We start from the raw sequence: 20,961 nt of genomic DNA on the forward strand, positions 1-20,961 counted from the left end.
GGGGATGGAAGAAGCGGAGGACGAAGAGAACGAAGCACGAGACGGAGTAAAAGGAAGAGGGGGCGGCGGCAGTGGCGGCGGAGGTGGCTCGTTCGGGGGATCTTTATCAAAGTCAACGCACGCCGGTCACCATGGCAACGAAATTGGATTTTTTTTCGAAGTTTTTTCGGCCCTTCTCGCCGGCGCCCATTCCCCCGAGAAGGGGAGCAACGGCGGCGAGGGAGGCTCGACGGAGGAGACGGCGGCGACGGAGTGAGAGGAGCAGAGGAGCGGGGGAGGGAGAGTCGGGCGAGACGGAGAAGGAGGGAGCGCGAAGGAGAGAGAGCGAGTATCGAGAAGGTCGGGGAGAGTCTGACGAACGGCGACCGGGGAAGCCAATAATTCGAATTGAGAACAGCCAATGGCCGTGCATCTGATTTTTTGTCGTATCATCGCCGAGGTCGTCCGCCCTCCCCCGCCGCCCGCCGCCACCCCCCGCGCCGGCTCGCCACCCTCGGTTCTCCCCGCGCGCCTCCGCCGCCGTCGGTCGCGTCGACGAAAGGGGCCGCTCTGCCTGACTTTTTGTAAAAACCTCCCCCTCTCCCTCCTCCGCCACCACCACCGCCATCACCTCTCTCTGTGTCCTCCTCGTCCTCCCCCTCCTTCTGTTCCGTCTACTCTCTTCCTCCTCCACCTCCCGCTTCCACTTTTTAACTCTTCGTTGTCCCGTCTCTCCTATGGTGTTTTGCTGTACACGCTCGGATGTGCAACGTAGATATATCGTCGCTATCGCGGCGAAGAATTTCCAATATGATGGGAGCGCGCGGCTATATTCCGCTCTCTCGTATACGAGCTCTCGATTCTCCCTCTCTCTCTTCCTTTCTCCCGTCTGTCTGTCTGTCTTCTCTTTCCTTCTTTCTTTCTTTCTCTCCTTCCTTCCTTCCTCCCTCGCATTTTCGCGCAAAGTCTATAAACGACGGCTCGCTCGGACACGTCGCCGCGTTATCGCGAATTCCGCGCGACGAGGGAAGGCCGCAACCGGTTGCTTACCGCTCGGCAATTATGTCCGCGTTACGACGCAGTCGACGCGATCCAACGTGGTCGGCACCGTTCTGTTTCGCTCGCGTGTACAATGACCGACATCGCCGCGCGTACAATGGCGAAACGCGTATAATAAAAGATACACAGCGGGAAAAGAACCATCGGACTATCAGCAAGGTGTTGTCATACCTGATACCTTGGCACACAGCGCGCGCGCTCGTTTCCTTTTGATTGACATTTATTTTCCCCGTCTTCAAATATAGCTTGTTTATGCTCCGATCTCTCGTCGTCGCGCCACCACGTCACGATGCACTCTTAAATAACTCTGTATAAGATCCTGGACGGTAACAGACGCATTATTCATCCGTTCCGTGTTTATAACCGTTCATAAGCGAGATATGAAAACTGCATCTTAATATATCCCACTCCTCCGAAGAATAATGCGCTTCGGGGCTCCCGCCGCGTCGTACGTTTCGCCCGCCCCAGGAACCAGGGCCCGGGCAAAAAAAGGACACACGTACAGATGGAGAGAGAGAGAGAGAGAGAGTAGACTAGAGGATTTTCAGTCCGTCCTCGCGAAATTACCATCCGAGGTGGTTTCCGAGTAACGAAGTGCGGTCGCCGTCTCTCGCATTTCCGCGCGCGCTTCCACGAGGAACGACTTCTGTGAAACTTCGCCCGAGAAGCTGAGGTTCGTGTCGCACGGTGTCGACGGCGGCGACGGCGTCAGCGGTAGCCGATGAAGTTGGATAAAATTCATTTCGCAATTTAGCCGCCAACAAAAACCGTCCGACCGCGCGCGCTCAAGTCGAACCGCGGCCGAAAGCCGACGTTGCGAAAACCTTCCGCTCTCTTATTAAAGTTTCCAATACTGTCCCGGCGATTCCGCGCGAGTTCCGTTCGCATCTTTATTCATCGACGCAGGTTATCATAAAAAAAAAGAAAGACCGGGGAAAATTGTGTATATTCTCATTCTCCGAGCGAAATGAGGGAGTCGAAGCGGGAGAAGTGCGTGACAAACGCGTGTCGAGATGTTACACAGCGTCAATGAGGAACAACCTGAAAGGCTATTGGCCAATTATGCAAGAAAGATTTAATCCACATGGAGTACGTTTCGAGGGAAATGGAGGTGAAAGTTTGACACACGATTAGAAAAATATAAATAGCACTGAAGTTCTTCACGATCGTTCAAGAAGTCAAGTATGGTTCTCTTTTCTTTGAGTACTCATTGACGAGCTTAACTTTAAAAAATGGATAAAACAGACGCAACTAGTAAAAATGGCACGACTAGATGAAAATAAAAACTGTTTTTTTTTTTTTACTTGACAATGGACAAGCAAACGCGTTTTGGTCGAAGGAATTTCTGGTTTATGAAAACTAGAAATTTTGTTTCTTTCAGCCGAAAGACAATTGGTCGTGTCCATTGTCAGTTAGAGCCAACTAAATTCATTTTTCAATGTACGACTGATAAAAGGCAGAATTTATGTTTCTAGTACATGGAATCGCGCGATAAAATCATTATTTTAGCGCGTCGGTGATACACAGAGGCGAACTAGAGTTTTCGTCGCCAGATATAAGCAGCCCAGAATAATAGAGCACACGATAATGTCAGCCCCCCTCTCTCTCTCTCTCTTTCTCGGTGAACTCGCCGCCGACTGCATCGAGCGACCTCCACAATTCATTATTATAGACGCTCTCTTCTAGAGCAACGGAATGTTCCTCGCAGTCGTGGACTGTGGCTAATCTAAGATTGATTTATTCTTGGCGGAAATTACAGGCTCGCGACGCGCGGCTGGGTTTCCATCGTTAGACGTTTCGATGGATGAATCCCGCGATACCGCTTCGAATTGAAAATGGGCGGCGGTTTTGTCATTGATTAAACGAATTTATCCCACAGACGAGACTCGAAATCAGACCGACCAATGTGTTCGGCTGAACACATCGTGCGAAGGTGAGTAAATTTTCACACTCTCGAGCGGTACAAAGCGCGTCTCGTCGAATTTCCTCGCGAGTTAGGCTAGCGCGAAAAACATCGCGATAAAGTTTCCGCGCGGCGTAACTCGCGCGGATCTTCAAAAGCGACGACGACGACGCCGAAGAAACATCGACGATGGCGGAGGAGCGAGGGGTTAACGTTCTACAAATATTTCTGCAGTTTCTTCGGGAAGTTTCGCTCTCGGATACCAGGAAACTCTATTCGTGCGGCCGGTCGAGTCGAATGTTATGCCGGCTTGAGTTTCGCCGGAACTCGAGAGGACGACACGCGGCTTGTCTTCTCTCTCTCTCTCTCTCTCTCTCTCTCCAGGATCTCGCGAATATCGCGTACCGAACGATGTACCTGAACCTTCCCCCTCTCTCAGCCCCTTTCTCGTCCTCCTCTTCCCGCCGTTCGTCTCTCAGCCGTGTCTACCGTGAGTTCAAAGCTCGTGCGGGAAAGAGTGCGGGAACTTCCGGTGGCGGAGCGATCCGAGCACATTCCTCGACGACGTACCTCGAGCTTGGCGAGCGGCTGATCGGCAAGCGTCCGCACTATGAGCGCTGCGCTCGGCTGGAAAATTACCGTCGCTATTCGGCAGCACGAAATATCGCAAACAACTTCGACCATCGCGGCCTTTCAGTGGCCCTTATTCGTGTCTCGAACTTCGGCGGGAGTCCGTCCAATTAAAAATTTTCTCCTTTAGGACTCGATCGATACTCTACTCTTGTAATTTCTCGATATTCTAAATACGTAATCCCAACGTGGATCCTCCGAGCTTGCGCGAGGATATTTCGATTGAAACTCTCAACTATACTTTCAAAGTTTTTCGGAAAAACATATTTCACCGCGGACCTTTTCGTCTCCTTCGCGGGGAAAACAGGCAAATGTGGCGGGAGGGGTTTAAACCGAACGCACGTGAATTTTCCCGAACGAATTTTTAGTGCCGTTGATGGGGAAAAACTGAGGAAATTCGCGGAAAAATGATGAAGAGGCGGTTCCCTCGAAACTTGAAACTTTCGACGTTCGCCCTTTCCTCGTGCTTCACTGTGTCACTCGTTGATCTAAAACAGCGCGAAATAACGGGGAATCGCGAATTACACGGGAAAGCTGAACACGCTCATCCGACCCTGGGCGTGTATACTGTTTCGACTGCGAGTAACGCGCGGTTTCGCGACGCGAACACCCACCGGGACTGACGACTGGAGAATCGGGAGCGGAAGCGTGCTTTAGAGCGCTCGAGCGCGCTCCGACCTTGTCCGCCGCATTCGATCGCTGTTCCCTTTCAAGATTACTCGAGCCATGAGCTCTCGATATCCTCCTCGATTACGAGCGAAGTAATCGGACCAGGCCGGTCGGGTTGAAGTCCGGTTTCCGGCGAATCTGTTTAGAAAAACACGCCGCGAAACAAGCACGTGCACGTGAGATGTCTAGACGTGTCGTGCGCGAAACAAGACACCCGGCGAGATACGAGAGAACCCGACGTGCGAATGAAAACGCGCGCTGCCGACACTTGAATGTCCGCTGCGTTGTTTCACGCTGTACTACATATAAATATATATATATATATATATGTGTGTGTATATATATACGCATATAATGAACGCGTATGTTGCGTATATAAAATATAATTGTCGTATTATGAATCCACGGCGAGGCTGTGTTTCATGGCAATCACAGTCCAGATCCGTAACGCCAGGGGAGTTTTCACGCTCTATATACCATGTGTGGGACAAAAATTCTTGTTCTCAAAATTTCCGATTTTAAATATAGAACAAAGTGCGGTCTTATCATTAAGATTTCCTCATCGATAAGATTAGTTTTCACATAATAATAAATATAAAGAACGTATCCGAGATAAATACAGCGTGACACTCGAAATATTCGAACAAAGGTACATTTCGACACTCGAAATATTCGAACAAAGGTATATTCGAATTAAACGTAACGCTAAAAAAATTCGGGGATTATCCGGTGATTCGAGATTTCCGGAAAACCTAAATAATTGAATCATCGAATCTGTATCTAGATCCAGATAGATCTAAGTTCGCGGCGGAATCGATCAGATAGACACGTTCGCAGCAATCTATATCTCTCTCGAATGCACTTGATAATCAATAAATCAATATTATTCAACTGCAATTTAACAACTTAACCTGAGATGATTCTCGGCCCTAATCATGTGTTTGAATAATAATTATTCCCGATACGTTTTGTTATTAAATTGATCAGTTGTTCTTTATTTAATTCAAATCCAAATTCGGATCTGAATTCGGACTCTGGATGGGGATCTCTTCTTATGTTCTGAAATTGGGCCCGAATAATTTGGATTATTCGAATGGACTAAATAGTGTAATTTGGAGTTTTTCGGATCAAAACGGATCTCGGATACCCGGATAGTCACATATCCGAATATATGAGAGCCCTTTCCCTCAGAGAGTTAGTTCTTCAACGATTGTATCACCAACCACCGTATTCCTTCGGACACTAATACAGTCTTCGCCGGGGTAAAATAATGGCATATGTCAATAAAAATAAAAGTCTGACTTGTATTATATTCGGCGAGAAGTTATTTTAGGAGGATGTAAAGTATAAAGTCCGTCCCCCCCCTCTTCCACTATTTTCTGCTTACAGAGAATCGTAAAAAAACTACTTCGATAACGCAACTCGTTTTACACCGGGTGCTTTCGCGAACTTTCCTTACGTCACCCGAAACGAGGGGGAAAATGACTTGTACCGCTGTTTCCTCTCAACGACCGCTTATATTCGTACAGCGTGGGCGGTGCGTCAAACGTAATCGCGTGGCCACGCTCGTCCGCGGTTTTTACCGTCCGCGAAAGATTCAATTTTTCCGACGCATTATTCATAGCGCATTACCGCGTACCGGTACGGAATTACCGGTGCGCACGCATGCGTTATTATGCACGGCAACTTGTTCAACGACGCCCACCGCTCGCTCGACCCGCGATGCGGATCCCCTTTGTCGACGTACAAATGCGCCGTAATTAGAAAAGTGCACGTGTAAGCGCGTGTTCGTTGACACTATCGTCTACCTTCCCCCCCCCCCTTTTCCCTTTTTCTTTTCCTCTTCCTTCCTCCACTGTCCCGCGGATGAACCTGGTTGCACTCAATATTTAATGCAAAGTGCTACGCGAAGCGTCGCGCCGCCCGTTTCTTTTTATTATTATTCCTCGTCGTCGTCGTCGTAGTCGCTATTATTCGTGTCAACCATCTGTGTAAGCAAGTCGCACGTCACTCGCGGTCGGCTATAGTCAGTGGATGAACTCTCGTTCGCGATCGATCGATTTCTCCGATTGCGGTGTCTTCTTACATGCATTTCCGCACACAACGCTCTTTCGCGCTCTCGACACGCCGATAAAATCTCTTCACCGCGAATTTGCTCGTAAGCGAGATTCGGAGGATTCTCGAGAGAGAGAGAGAGAGAGAGAGAGAGACACAGAGAAATCGAGTCTGACGAGAAGCCGAGTTCGTAGCATTTCGGAAATATTCCTTAATGAACGGGAACGTTGTGCAAGGAGTTCCAGAGATAACGATGCGAGGTAAAAGAGAATATATGTAATAATGTATCTCACGTGGTGGTGCGCGAAATAGATCGCGACATATTCGTAACGTAGAGCGGGAATGTGACTTGAAGAATTCAGTTGGTTTTAATTTTACATCGTGCGTGAGGTAACTAACGTCGCTAATAAAAAAATCCGTAGCACCGAGTCTCCCGGTGCGGAGAGAGAGGGAGAGAGAGAGAGAGAGAGAAAAGGCTTCTCTCTCCCTCTCTCTGAATTAGAAATGTATGCTCCGCTGCCGTAGCCAAGCTGATTTTCGGAGAATCGGTTCTGCCGCTAAAATGCAACAGGTTTTCGAGACGGGGCGGATTCAAGTTCTCGATCTTGCGGAACATTCCATCGGGTCGCCGTGGATCAAGGCCTCGCCCTTTTCTCGCAGGGTCGGATAGCGCGAATCGCTCCTGGAACCTCCGTCCCGCGTTATATATTCTTGCCACGCCGGAGCGGCCGCTTAATAACGTTAATAATACTCGCGTATCCAGTCTTTTTTTTTATTTTTTCATTGCAATTTAACAGCCGTGTAATAATAATAAACCTCGTGGTATTACACATTCACTGTACAAATCACGCTGAATACGCGTTGTTACGTCAAACCAACTAATAAACAGCTTTGTTTTCGGAATGCATGTTAGATACCGCATTATATTATCGTAATTAAACGCGTCCGCGCACAAACGCCGCCAGGAAAGAAACGCACCGCGCTTGTTTGCGACTGTGTCAATGGTTCTTTTAAACGCGGCTCTCTCCCTCCACTACCGTTCATAGTCGGCTTACAGTCTCGCTTGTTAGACCCGTTTATCCGCCACTATCCGCCAGTCCCACCGTCGCCGTATCCATCGTCAGCGAATCATAAAATTCCACTAGCCAGATATACGATACGATCCTTTACGTCTCCCCCCCCCCCCNGTAATCAAAATGAGTATATAATGAAAGGCGGTGCAGTATCCTCGTAAACGGATAATAAGACAGCTACTAGCGTTTCATGGGGCCGTGTATATCCTTGAGTTGAAAATACTTACCCGACAAATTTCAATCGGCGAGATCACGGACGCGCGTGGGAATAGACACGCACATTACACGGCCCGGTAATAACTGCAAAGCGCGACCTCTGATATTCTATTGTATTTTAACGCATTTAATATCTACGTAGCCTTCTATGCTCTTATTGTCTTCTATCTGGCTCAGATGCTCGCATCGTGTAATTAATTGACATTCGTATAACAATTGGGTAACACATACGTACACATTTTACATAATAGATTTTATAAATGTTATTATAATTCTACATTAGAACTCTTGGAGATTCGAATAAAATACTTCCCGTTTTACTCTCCGTCTCTTTCTCTCTCTCTCATAATCTATTGTAAACGTACCAGCGGTCCAAAAATTGCATCAAACAATAATTTAGAAAAAAAGATATTAGAGAGGGAGAGAGAGAGAGAGGGGGGGGAAAAGGAAAAGGGAAAAGTCACACGCGCGTCTATGACGAAACATATTACTACGCACGAAATATCGATTTCGACGAATTCGCCGCTTTTCCACCCTGCGCGATTCGTCAGTACAGTTCCGCATAATTCTCAGCCCCATGACTAAAAACTCCCCCCTATCTCAGACGGATCAATCGCGTCACGCGACGTCCTATCGCCCCTAGCATCGTCGGGAAGAAAAAAATCGAATGGCAGAGGGGACCGATCGATTCGCACAGCTGGTTTCCTGTCCGCGCGCACGCGGTACCGCCGCACACATAAGCGCGCGGATACGTATGCGTAGAGCGTGCATGGCCGTGGTCGACGTCGTCGAGTCGACGAATATACGGGTGCTCACATATATACGCGCACGCACGCACGCACATATGACGCACGGTCGACGTATACGCGGCAGCAGGACTGCGTGAACGCACAGCGTAGAGTAGCTGCCGTACGCACGTGTGTTGAATCCCGCCACCTTTTTCCCTCTGCCTCTGTAACGCCACGCACCGACAAAACTCAGCGTACGATTGGCCGCCGCGGTTGACCCCTCCCGTCCCACCAACCCGCGAGTCCACGTACGACCCATTCAGTCATCCGTACGGGCGTTATCACGCTCTACCCGTGAACCGCAGCACACGTTGTTCCCTTCTCGCTCGCGCCTTCCTTTCCTCTCTCCGTCGTTCCCGCGGGAATAGTCGACGTCTCTCTTTCTCTCCGAACGGCACGCTTTCGCGTCTCTTTCTCCCATACGCCGTACACGCGAGAGAAGCGTGCATCGCGGAAACATTCGCACAGGTATGCAACCTGACCTACGCGTAGCAAACTAGGGGGGCGAGAGATCCTACGTGATGTCATCCGCGATGTTGACGAAGGATTCGGTAGAGGAGAAAAGGGAGGCAAGTTTGAAAAGAACGTTGTTTCGTTTCCCAGTACCTTCCCAGCTTTTCATCCCGGTTAAAGCGTTTTATCGAAGCAGGAATTTTCGGTCATCTTTTGAACCAAAGGGTCGTCGTCCAACCGTTCTAAAAGATTCGGGGAATTTTGGATGTTCTTGAAAAAGACTTTGGACAGAGTTTTCCGATATCGAAAATCGCCCATCTAACTCAGATACGTGTTCCATTCGATCTTCGAAATGATTCAATTGTGCAGTCTCCCGATTTTTTTCGAAAATCAATCACTCTCGAATGTGCAAATTCAAGTGCAGAAATTGTACTCGGAAATTGTTCAGACTGTTCAGATATGAGTAAGACTTAAATTTCTCGCGTTCTATATGATTTAAGAGAAAGAATAGCTACAGCACATCGTTTCCGAGAACAAGTCGGATAGCTCAGTTCCAAGAAGAGCCACAAAAAAAAAAATAGAAGAGAACCAAAAATATGAGTGAACACATAGAAATAAAGTAATTTTAAATCAAGATAGATATTCTCATATATATGCAAGAATATTATAATATTCTTAGAAGATTTGAATTGTCTTGAATAGTCTTGAATTCAATTCAACTTGAGTTCAATTAATACTTGCATCAATGCAAATTCAATCAAGACTAAACATTTTCTTAAAAAATTATGATATTCTTTCTTATGTATGAGAATACCTATTCTTGATAAGACTAATTTTTTGTCCATGCAGCGGGGTAAATTTGAAACGAAATTTCTTACAAAAAGAAAGGAATGCAGCGACGGAAGTATAACTACGCTGCTTTAAAACTTTATATCTAAGACTCATAGCGGAGATTTCTCGTTTTTCTCACCGAACTCTTTCTATATATAAACGCGTTAAAATTTCCGCCGACTGTATCTCTTCTTCGACAAGAATTTAGAGACTGTCCTAAGAGATCCGATCTACAGCATATATATGTTTCTCACAGTGGAAATCTATAATTACGCAACACGCATGCATACACGCACACATACATATATATATATACACACGCGCAGCTTTGTTATTTATAAAAGATTCGAAATATCTCGAATCCGCTGTTCGAAGGATGTAAGTGACATTGGGAATTGACGTAGTTACAACGGACGGTCGTGTGTGTGATGAGGGGGAAAACAGAGAAAGAGAGAGAAATCCGATGGCATACCTATGCTGTTCGTCGAGCTGCTGAAAACCGGCTCATGAGAGACTCGTGAACGATGTGGTGTATCAGTCGGTGCCTCGTTTCCGGAAAGCTCACCAACGCCGACCAGCCTCGTATTTCAGCACGCGAACCACTTCTCGTCTCGTTAAACTACACTACGTGGATCGATCTGAATCACTGTCGTGTCAGTCGTATCCCGGTTTAAAAACGTTCGATGAATATGCGAACGACACGGCGGTAGAAAGACGGAGTGACGTTTATTAGAGGCTCTAACGCATAATTATGACCAATTATAATAAAGAAATGCATAAATATGGATTTTGCACATTGATTTAACTTGGAAAGTTAAGGAGTTATTTATGAGACGCGACTATGAAGAAAGTAGGATAATTATCAAATAGAAAGAGAGAGAGAGAGAGAGGGAGAAAGAGAAGAGGGAAGGAGAGACAACAGATGGCCAATGGATGATTTTTCATCCGGTTTATAATCTATAACATGCAGACGGCAGATGTGGTATGCCTTATCAAGAGAACTCAGACAATATCTAATCACATTGTCACCGATTAACCCTTAAAGCGTGGAGCATGATGCCATGTCATCAAGTCATTGCTACTTGGAATGTACAATAAATCCGAAATTATAAAAAAAAAAAACAACAATTGCTTACTCTGTTCGGTTAACGTCCCCTTCAACCGTGAATGTACTCTGCGAATGGTTACTAACGAGGTTACCAATAATTGGTGCGATCGCACTATCTTTGCGTTACAATTGTCGTGTGCAATACAACTGCTACGTCGAACACACATCACACCTCCCTGGAATTCTGGAATAATTTTACTTCCAGTGTGGGTTTATGGACATAAAGACGATTCGCTTAAAAAAGATATCAACTCGAATATCCCAAACGTGTTTCAGTGACGCGACGCGAGAACGTTGCTCCGACTTGCCACGAAAGGAAAAGCGACAACGGCCCTTTTCCAACAAGTCAGCTGCGCGATACGTTAAAATAGCCAACTATAGTCTCTCGAGACTCCAAGAAGCTTGGTTGGTATATATATGTTGCGCTTCTCCCTCTCTCTCTCTCTCTCTCGCTTCTTTCTCCTCATCCTCTCGCCCCTCTTCTCTTCCCCTCTTCTCTCTTCTTCCCGTATTCTATCGTTCTTTCTTCGCTCTCCTCGTCTCTCTCATGCCCTTTTGTCCGGGCAGAAGAAACGCAGGTCGAGGAGTTTGTGCCCTCGCCGCCGGTAGGTACGTGAAACGTGGAATTCGCACAACGCGATCCTATCGTGGTACCTGACGTTTTTGTACAGGCTGCATCAAAACGAATGTCTCTCGCCGTCCAACCGGCATTTATCCAAGTAGCAGTACATTATAAAAAAAAAACTAAAATAAAATGAAATAATACAAAACAAACATTCTCCATAGAATGAAGATAATCTGGCGTGTGAAAAAAAAAAATCTTTCTTCCCGCGGTCTCGGTGACAAATTTGGGGAACGTTGTGCGTGAAAACAGAGAAAAAAGGACATCCTACGTGTAACTCAATACAGCCGGCACGGCGAATATAATTTCGCGTTCGGAAAATATTCAGAGGCGGACGTTGCGCTCTGAGTCTTCCTGTATGCTGTAAGCACCGTTTTACGGAGGGAGCCTCTGCAACCAGCACACCGACTCCGCGACTTCGATCTCGTGTCTTCGTGGCGAGATCGATATCGGCACGAGCGAAGCGCGCGATGAAACTTTCACCGTGGCGGAGCTTCCACGACGTGATGAAAAGCGCGGTGTCTCAGCTTTGAATCTCCCGTACGAGAAGCGAGGAGGAGCGACGCGCGATAAATCCACGGGGAAGAAACGGGAGACTCCGCGAGTTCTCGCCGGTCGGGGCATCGATATACTCGAAAGCGAGCGGCCGGCTAATAATGCCTCCTATTCATGCCCTCGTCCCCGTTACGTATTTCCTCTGAACTTAAGCCCGGCGCGAGTACGTGAGAGATCCGAGCCGGCGGAAGAGTGAGGAGGAGAGGGCCAGAAAGCGCATTTTCCCAAGCGCAGCGCGCGAGTGCGGCGCACTTTCAGCGGATGGTATAATGCGTGCGTGTGTGTACGTACGCGACAGAGTAGAGGAGTAAAGAACACGCCAGAGAAGACGGAGGACACACAGGACGCGAGTTTATTGCGTTTCGGAAAGAGCGTCTCCCATGTAACAGGAAGCAATATACAATTAAAATAAAGCATAAAGGACGCGATAAGATAAAGTTATCGGGAGCAGAAGCGTATGAGAGGGACCGAGCGAATCAAATCGAACGAATGACAGAGAGAGAAGGAGAGAGCGAGTTAATTACCTTACACCGCGACGCCGAGTTCCGCACGAACGACAGAAATGATCATTGTGTGAAACCGATCAATCTAATCCACAGCAACTTTGCGACACCGGCTTAATAGAAAATCCAAAGTTCAGCTTTCGAAATCCCGATGTCGCAAGGTCGGGAGGTAAGGTGCTGCGATAGCAGCCGGTTCCACGGGCGAAAACAAAGACGAGATGATAAAAAGAGAAAGAGAGAGAGAGAGAGAGAGAGAAAAGTAAGGTAGAGGAGAGGAGGAGGAGGAAAGAAAACGAAAGTCGGCGCGGATAGGAACGCGAGATACGAGGAGATCGCGAGGAAAGGGCGCGTGTAATTGGACAGCGAAGGGCACCTCTCCCTCGTTGGCAGCGCGCCCTGCGCACTGCGGGATGGTGGGGCGCGGCGCGGGCGCTGCGCTGCGCGCGGCACGACGCGGTATCTTTCTAACGGCGGCTCGCTCAACAGAGCACACGGAGTGAAAGAGCACGGGGTACGCGTAGAGCCTAGGCACGATACTGAGGACCTCCGATCCGCGCAGTCCGCGGCGGCTCGGCGTTTTCCTCAAGAGGGCGGAGAGGCGCGGGAGAAGGCGCGACGGAGGAGAGGGGGCCGTGGGTGGCCGCGGGGAGAGCCGGCGAGAGGGCGGGGTGAGGGGCGNAAAATTTTTTACGGGGAAGATATTGATTGTTGCTTTTTATTAATGTAACATTAAAGTAGTGCCCGCGGCGGTGGGGGCAATCGCCCCGCTGTGCGCACCCATCGGTGGTGGGGCCCCCGACCGGACGCGGAGTGGGGTGATCGAGTGGGGGTGACGAAGGAGGACGCGAGGGGCGGCGGAGGAGGAGGAGGACGACGACGACGGAGGAGGAGGTGGCGGAGGAGGAGGGCAACGAGGAGAGGAAGTAAGAACGACGCGCGCTCCGCGAAACGACGGCGGTAGGGAGGTAGAGAAGAAGATCTGGGCGAGGAGACAGGGGAAGGAAGGGGGCACGGGAGTGCGATTCGCGCGCGGGCGGAGAGGGAACCGAGGAAGCCAGCGGAAGGGCTCGAAGCGGCGGAAATAGTGCCATAAATACGAACATTTTTCGTAGCGTCTTGCAGCCCTGTTTTGACAATCATCCCCTCCAACGGTCCGACGTGCCCTCTCCGTCATGCGATTCCAACCGAGCGGCCCCCCTTCGGAATCCCTCCTCGCTTCTTCTTCCCTCTCGCCGCTACCCGCTTATGCTCCTTCCCCCTCCACCCCTCGACGTCTCTTCGGATCTTAAATACGTAGATACACTTACACACGCGGTCGAACGGACGACCACGCACACGTACAACGCTCGCGCGAACACGCACCCTTTTCGTCTCTCTTTTTCTCTTTCACCTACCCGCCGAGTACCCCGCGAAATATCCCCTCTCTAACCCCGCGCGCTCACCCCACTCCTCTCACCCTTGCCCACGGCCTATTCTTCTACTCGCTTTGACATTTTTCGCGAGTTAAGGCCCGCTCGAACTTGGAGGAAATCCATCTTGCGCTGACTCGCTCTCTCTCCCCCCCCCCCTTCGCCCCTCTCCCTTCACTACCGCCCCTACCGAGCGCGAACGCGCTTTTTCCGTCCTCTTTTTTCCTTCGATTCTTTGCGTCTCGGCTTTTTTTCGAGGGGGTAAGGGAGAGGTCGACGGAACGGATCGATGCTTCCTTTCGAGACAGCGACGACGACGACGACGACAACGAGGAATAGAAAAGACGGGGCGAAGTCCCTCGGCGGGTCGCGTAATTGTCGATTTACCACCGACGCGACTCGACTGACGTCGATGTAATGCGTCACCGCGTGTCGCGTACACACACGGCAGACTGTAATTGAGAGTCGGCGAGATTGCGAGGGAAAATGATTAATCGCGTCACACGCGGCGCGATCGGATCAGAGGTGAGATTAATCGAGGGAAAACGCTACATGGAGTTCGTCGCTCGCTCGCTCGCTCGATTACGTACTCGCGTACGTATAATGCACGCCAATCTTCATAATCTCTCGCTCGCTGTCGCTGTCAGTGCATTCCCTGATCTTTACGAGCGCAATTCCGAGCCGTTAAAACCATTCAACGGTCGAAGGCTCGCCGCGCGCTCTCGTCGTCGTCGCCGCCGACGTCCCGTTACAACGACGGAGGATCTTGTCGCGAGTATTATCGCGCTTTTACATAACAAAGTCTATAGTCCTCTCCTTGAAAAAAAAAAAAAAGAAAAAAGGCGAATGATAAACGCGCGCGATTAACGGTTCCTTCTTCCTCCGCAAGAGCGTGTATCTCAAATCGAACGCGCCTTGAATCCTTTGCCGCGTGGAAAAGTGACGAGAGCATAAAGGATTAAGAATCCGCGCGAGGTCTTTTCGAAAGCGCGCAATAAAAAAAGAAAGTTCGGAGAATGCGGAATCGCGCCGCCGCCAAGGAAACACTCGAGTTTTCCCGTGCGAACCACGCCGCCGTCGCGTTGCAATTCGAGGAGAAGACTCGCGAAAATCGCCCGTCGCCGCGCTCTCTCGCGTCCCTCTCGAAGGGTCAATTCGCGTTACTTCCGCGCCGTTCTCCCGGCGGAAGCTCGCGAGAGAGAGAGAGAGCGAGCCGGCGGAGGAAGCCACTGCAGGATTCGCGCGCTCGGCCGGATTGTGTTTCGACGTCGCCACGGTGTTCGTCTCCGTGCGATCGTCACCAAATCGAAGCCCCACGAGGAGGAAGTGATGATCGTGGTTGCATCGACCATTCTCGGTCATCGCGCGGCCATCGATTTCGTTCGCCGCCTCTTTTTATCGCCACCAATGAACCGATACATATACACCGATACCGGGTGTATCGTCGGTGACATCGCGCGCGGTATCTTCTCTCTCCGATATTCCTAAAAGATAAAATCTAGTCTCCCCTCCCCCCCGTTATTAACATTAAAAATGAATCCCGTGTATCAATGGCGATAGCGGGGCCCCGATATCATTCAGGAATTTCCACGAACCTCGTGAAAAATACTAATTTCGAAACCGGCGAGCGGCGCCATTATTGAAAGGTACGAATAATGCTGTCTTTTCAGCACGGCCTTTCCTTTCGGCTACCTGGTTTAATGTATCCTGAATATTTCCCTTTTAAATTACCTTTTACCTCATTATTATGCACCTGGAGCGTTTCTGCGCCGCAAAATCCACAATACCCAGAATCTCGGCGGTATCACGCGGCTAAATCTATAGATATCCGCACTGTGGTTCCGCTTAAAACGCGATGGGCTTGTGCTCAGGCTTCCACGGGAGAAGGGGGGGGGGGGCGGAGAAATTAAATGCAAAACAGGCGACTCGGGCGCGCGAACGGTCGCGTAGGGTTACATCGAGCGAAGAATTTCGCACCCAACGCCGGCGGAGCAACGCAAACACAACAGCGCTAATTCGAAACGCGCGAACGATATTTAGGTGTGACGTGGCGTTCGGCGAAGCGCCGCGATCGCTTGTTCCCCGTGGCTCGTGATAAAGTGACGCCGTCTTCTCCGTCGCTTGGACCGTGTACCAAACGCGCGTTATCTTATCGCCTTACAGAAAGGAATTTTGATTACGAAGTAGGACGAGCCCTCTTTTTACGGCCGCGGCGCGATTCGTCGATCGCTTTTTCAACGCGTACGCCTCGGTCTCGGGGAATCGTCGAGAGTAAAATACCCGAGAGCCGAGAGGGGGCAGGAGAGGCGAGAGGCAAGGAGGGGCAGAGGAGGAGGAGGGCGTAGGGGAGATTTATTAAAGCCGGAGAGGATGTATTATATCGACCGTTTTCTTCTGCATTCTCGTTGATCGAGCCCGGCCGCCGGAGATGTACGGGGTGTTCCATTAGATTCGGGTCAAGCCTTGGGAAAGCGCTCTTTCGGGAATGCGGTTCTTCCTCGTGCACGATATTAAGACACCCGCCGAGGAGTCTGCGCGCGAAATCTATTTCGAAGGGCTCGCGGGGATACGGGTAGGCAGATATGGAGTTCTGTAATTTGTGGGGCTCGCTGTGAGCACGGGAAAGTCGTATCCGAAGTAGGCTTTTACGCGTTACGTCGGCTTACTCGCGCGCTCGCCCGTTCGCGTTTGTAATTTACCGGAAGCCGAATTTACGACGTTCAATTTACGGGCGAATTCGAGTCAAATTCGCCGGAATTCCTTAACCGTCGATGGCAGGTGCTGCCGCGATTAAAACCGCCGATAAATTTCCGCGAAAGGGGGAAAGACCCGACACCGTGGTGCGGGCAGACCGCCGCGTGAAACAGCCTGTATTACTCTTCTGTTCCCTCTTCAAGTAACGAGCATCGTCTCGTTTATGAATCCACCTTCCTGCCGTTCGTCCCCACTTCGACGTCGCGGCAGGCCGAGGCCAAGTTTAATTCTCAAAGAGCGATAGCAATTTCCCGAGTAGGAAAAGGAGCGGGGACATGCGCGCGCTAGAGCCGCGCTCGATCGATGCGTCATAAGCGATTAATCTATTTAACCCATCCGCGCTGGGCGGCATCGCCCACCCGAATGAAGGAAAGACGAATAACGACGTTATCGGCCCCTCCCTCCTCCGCCTCCTCTCAGAACGCGTAACCCGAGAGAGAGAGAGAAAGCGGTCGTATTTTTAAATTATATGAAAACGGAATATAACCGCGACGTGTGTGTGTGCGCGCGCGTGTGTGTCCTAACGTGAGATAACTTTTTCCACTCACACTCGTCGTTACAGAGAGAGAAAGAATTCCTTGTGCGAAATGCGCGCCAAAGAGGAATGTAACTTCATGAATACAGAATCTTCAATTTACATCCGAAATTTAATTTTTAAAAGATATGATCCTCATTCTCACGACGAGAAGCGAGAGATTTCGGGTCGAATTAATTTTGCATCGCGAGAACAGGGACTGCTTTTCCCCTTGGCGGCTCGCAGTGACGAAACACTTACTCGACGAGCGAAACGGGAAATACGCGCGCGCGCGCGTGTGTGTGTATAACTATAACACGATACATTTCCAACGAACAAGAGAAGGCGGTGGGGATCTCGCGTAACGCTTAGACTGCACAATTGCGTCACCGGTGTCGCGTGTACGCACCGACGCGAGTCCCCGAGATCGTTCGAAGTAATTCTCGATCGGGTTCTAACGGAGTAATCTCAACGTTCACCGTCTACTCGCTCGTGTGCCCTCCGCATGTTTAACTGCGATCCGTCTAAGAAAAAAAAAAAAAAAACATAACGAAAGAGGAAGGACATTCGCCGAAATAAAATTTCCGTCCTCGGTGGTGCACGTGAACTCGCGACATTTTCATTCGAATTCCCCCGTTCTCACGTCGTGAACGGAAGCCCGGAGAGGTCGAGCCGGGGTCCGAAGCCTCTGCGCGAAAGTACAGTTCCACACGTGGCACCCGGCGCACGCGACGAATTAACGCACAGCCCGATTATGCAACGCGCCGCTTCCCACGCTCGCTCGCGCGGTGTGTAAATCGCGCGGGGGCGCGCGATCGCGCGCGACACGCGCGTCGCTCGGCGCGTTCGGCCCGTTGGGAAAAGAGAGCGCGGCCGCCACGGAGAGGGTGGACGGGCGGTGGTGCAGCAGGGCAGGTGGAAAAAGAGGAAAATGAATCATGTCGTTCTCTGCCCTTCCGGCGTATCGCGTATCCAAAAGAGCTCGCTCGCGCGATGAATGGTTTTTCTGGCGCGCGCTGAGCCGCGCAAATGCTTGGCCGCGCGCGCTCGTACAGGTACACGAAGAGAGAGAGAAGAGAGAGAGAGAGAGAGAGAGTCACGGTAGAGTAGAGTAGTTGTACGCGGCGATTTAATTGCTTTCGGCCGAGCACAATGTTATCACCGTGACGCTTTACTTTTGCCTGTCCGACGATTTATATCGTTTTTAATTAGCGGCGCGTGTAACTGACAACAGTCATCGACGGCGTATAATATCCGCGGTAAAGCGGAATGAAATGCGGAGACCGCGATGTCATCGAGATGGGAGAAAGAGAGAGGTAGGAGGGGCGGAGAGGGCGGGGAAAAGAGAAAAAAAGGACTAAATTTAACCTTAGGACGGTATAATCGGGAGTTGCTTTGTAGAAGCAACGATAGAGCTGTAAAACGCGCCTGTGCTTTCCTTTCGTTCTGCCGTTGGCATACCACGCGCTCGTTGCGCATGTTTATCTTATCGACGCGTAACTGTCGTACGCGTGGAAGTGCATTAGCGTTAACTTAACTTCCGCATGTATTTTGTGTAACGAGCGTCGAGTTTAAACTCGAAGTTAAGACCTCCGGCGATATCGACTCGTTACTGTCCGGATCAATTATTATTCCCCGGTTGCAATCTTAAGTCCTAACCCGACGGTGCAACGCGCCACGTAACCTCGGCAATCGATTCCGGGTTTTAATAAATACCGTATCGCTAATTCCCGCTGTCTCCGGGTTTCGTTCCTACACGAAGGCACCTCGGAAAGAATCGCTCGATACGTATCAACGTCCAGGGTGGTCTCGCGTTCGTACGAATGATAAAAGAAAAAAAAAATAGACGGGGAGGCGGTAAAGAGAAAGAGAGAGAGAGAGAGAGGAAGAGCGGAGTGTATCGGCGAGTCGGGCCGACCGACGACAATCGCGAAATCAATTCGCATTATTCGTTTAAAAGTATGTACCGCCTAGTGACGTCAGAGACGGGAGAAAGACAAGCGGAGGAGAGGGTGGACGAGAGAGGGAGATGGAGAAAGAGCGGGTAGGCGTGTAAAGGGGTGTCGTGCAGAGGCAAGTGGCCCCGTCTGCTCGTCGATGCTCTCAAACAATCCCTTTCCACCCCTTCCCACCACCGGCGCTCGTGCCACCACTACCACACGACCGCCTCTCCCGTCGGTGCTTTCCACCACCAGTCTGCCTCCTCTTCCTACGTCGAGACACCCTATCTTTCTCCGCTTCGGGCGCGCGCGCGCCACCCCTTTGTCATTCTCCCCGCTTCACCTCGCCGTCCGTCCTCTGCACGTCCCTTGTACCGCCGACGGAGTCCTCCCTCCCGTGCCTCTCTGCTTCTTGCGATCGCGACCCCTCCGCGTTATTTTAGGTTGCCGGGAGAAGCGGCTTCGAATTAAGAGACTTCGGCGCCCTTGGTGGAATAACACACGGAGGAGACGCCGGCTGCTCATTGGACGAAAGTTGCGTGTTGTTGCGGGAGGATAACGCAAGAAGTTTAACACCGTTGAGCGCCGGCGTGAGCCATCGGTGGACTTTTCACTCGGGCTGCGTGACGTATGTTTCACGTTACCTCTTTCTTAATATAATAACGATTTTTCTGCAGTCTTATGAATATTATAAGATACATTCTATAAAAATATCTAGTAAATGCATAATCGTGGATTACGCGGCGTGAATAGAAAATCGCGCGAAACTGACGCGGCACTCATCGTGTTAACAAAACGTGTTCTCGTCGTCGAACGTTCAATGATGAAATTTTCTTCCAAGCCGGCGACAATTCTATTCTCGTACGACGCATAAGACTTGATTCACACCATTCCTCTAGTCTAGACGGATTCGCCACGGTCTTTATCGAGCCGAGTGATCAACTCGCTTGAAAATGCAAAGACGCTCGTTGGCTACGGCACCGTCTGTAAAATTAATGAATCGGAGGGTGCGCACTGAGAGAAATTATATAGTTACTTTCAGTCCCAACTATAACCTTTTTCTAGTTTTAACCACAAATAGCCAAAAATAGCAGTAACATGCATACAAGGTTATTATTATCAACACTTATCAGAAAATGGACTTTCCTGACTATAATTCTTTCATCATGATGATTATGGTTAAAAATGCCAAATATTTTTCTTCCAGTGTGTGTGAGGCGCACGATCGAAGGCTGGCCGAGGTGAATTTTGCACGAGGTCAATTTGATTCCGCGTGATGATGGTATATCCTCACTATTTAAACACTATTAACCATGTATGGCAAAAGTTGGCGGTATACGTTGGAATAAAAATTCTACTTTTGCGAGGGACGTTTCGAATTTCGAGGTATTATCGCACAGTATCTCCAAATTCGAGTTACGTACCTTGAAATGTCCTTCTTAATCACGTAGGATTTTTATATCAACGTGTACCTCCAACTTCGGCGATACATAGTTAACAGAAGTAGCGCCGTGTCGGACGCGCTGCTTTTCGCGGAGAGAGATTACGACGACGGTCCACGGATCGCGACTAGTCGCGTTTAAAATATTCATCGATAAGGAACAGACCTTGACTCGATGAATTAGACCGGATTCGCATTATCCGTCTAGACGACGGCGGGCGAATTGGGAGGAATACCTGCGGTAGTACCTTCAAATTCGAGGTTACGTACCTCGCAAATGTCCCTCGTAATTACGCCGAGTTTTTATTTCAACGTGTACTTCCACCTCATACATAGTTAACATTGTTGAAATAGTAATGAGGATATACCAGTATTATCGGTGCGGAATCAAATTGGCCTCGTGCAAAATTCGCCTTGGCCAACCTTCGATCGCGGCTGCTCCGCGCGCTCACCTTACAC

At 49.8% G+C, this 20,961-nt stretch overlaps 1 protein-coding gene across 6 annotated transcripts in view; it reads right to left on the reverse strand.

The window, feature by feature from the left end:
- The window catches only part of LOC106752032, a 103,759-nt gene that overhangs the window by 56,772 nt on the left and 26,026 nt on the right, over positions 1-20,961 (reverse strand). Inside the window, exon 1 of one of the 6 annotated variants that reach the window (XM_014633396.1) lies at positions 13,546-14,320. The exons of 4 other annotated variants lie outside the window; for them this stretch is intronic. The gene's annotated coding sequence lies outside the window, so the exon portion shown is untranslated. Of the gene's footprint in view, positions 1-10,128; positions 10,303-13,545; positions 14,321-20,961 lie in introns of those variants that run through there. One more of the 6 variants, XM_014633393.1, reaches the window with a different exon arrangement.

This window comes from Dinoponera quadriceps, unplaced genomic scaffold (genome assembly GCF_001313825.1).
Source record: "Dinoponera quadriceps isolate SergipeBrazil2010 unplaced genomic scaffold, ASM131382v1 scaffold424, whole genome shotgun sequence".
In the NCBI taxonomy this organism is placed as follows: domain Eukaryota; kingdom Metazoa; phylum Arthropoda; class Insecta; order Hymenoptera; family Formicidae; genus Dinoponera; species Dinoponera quadriceps.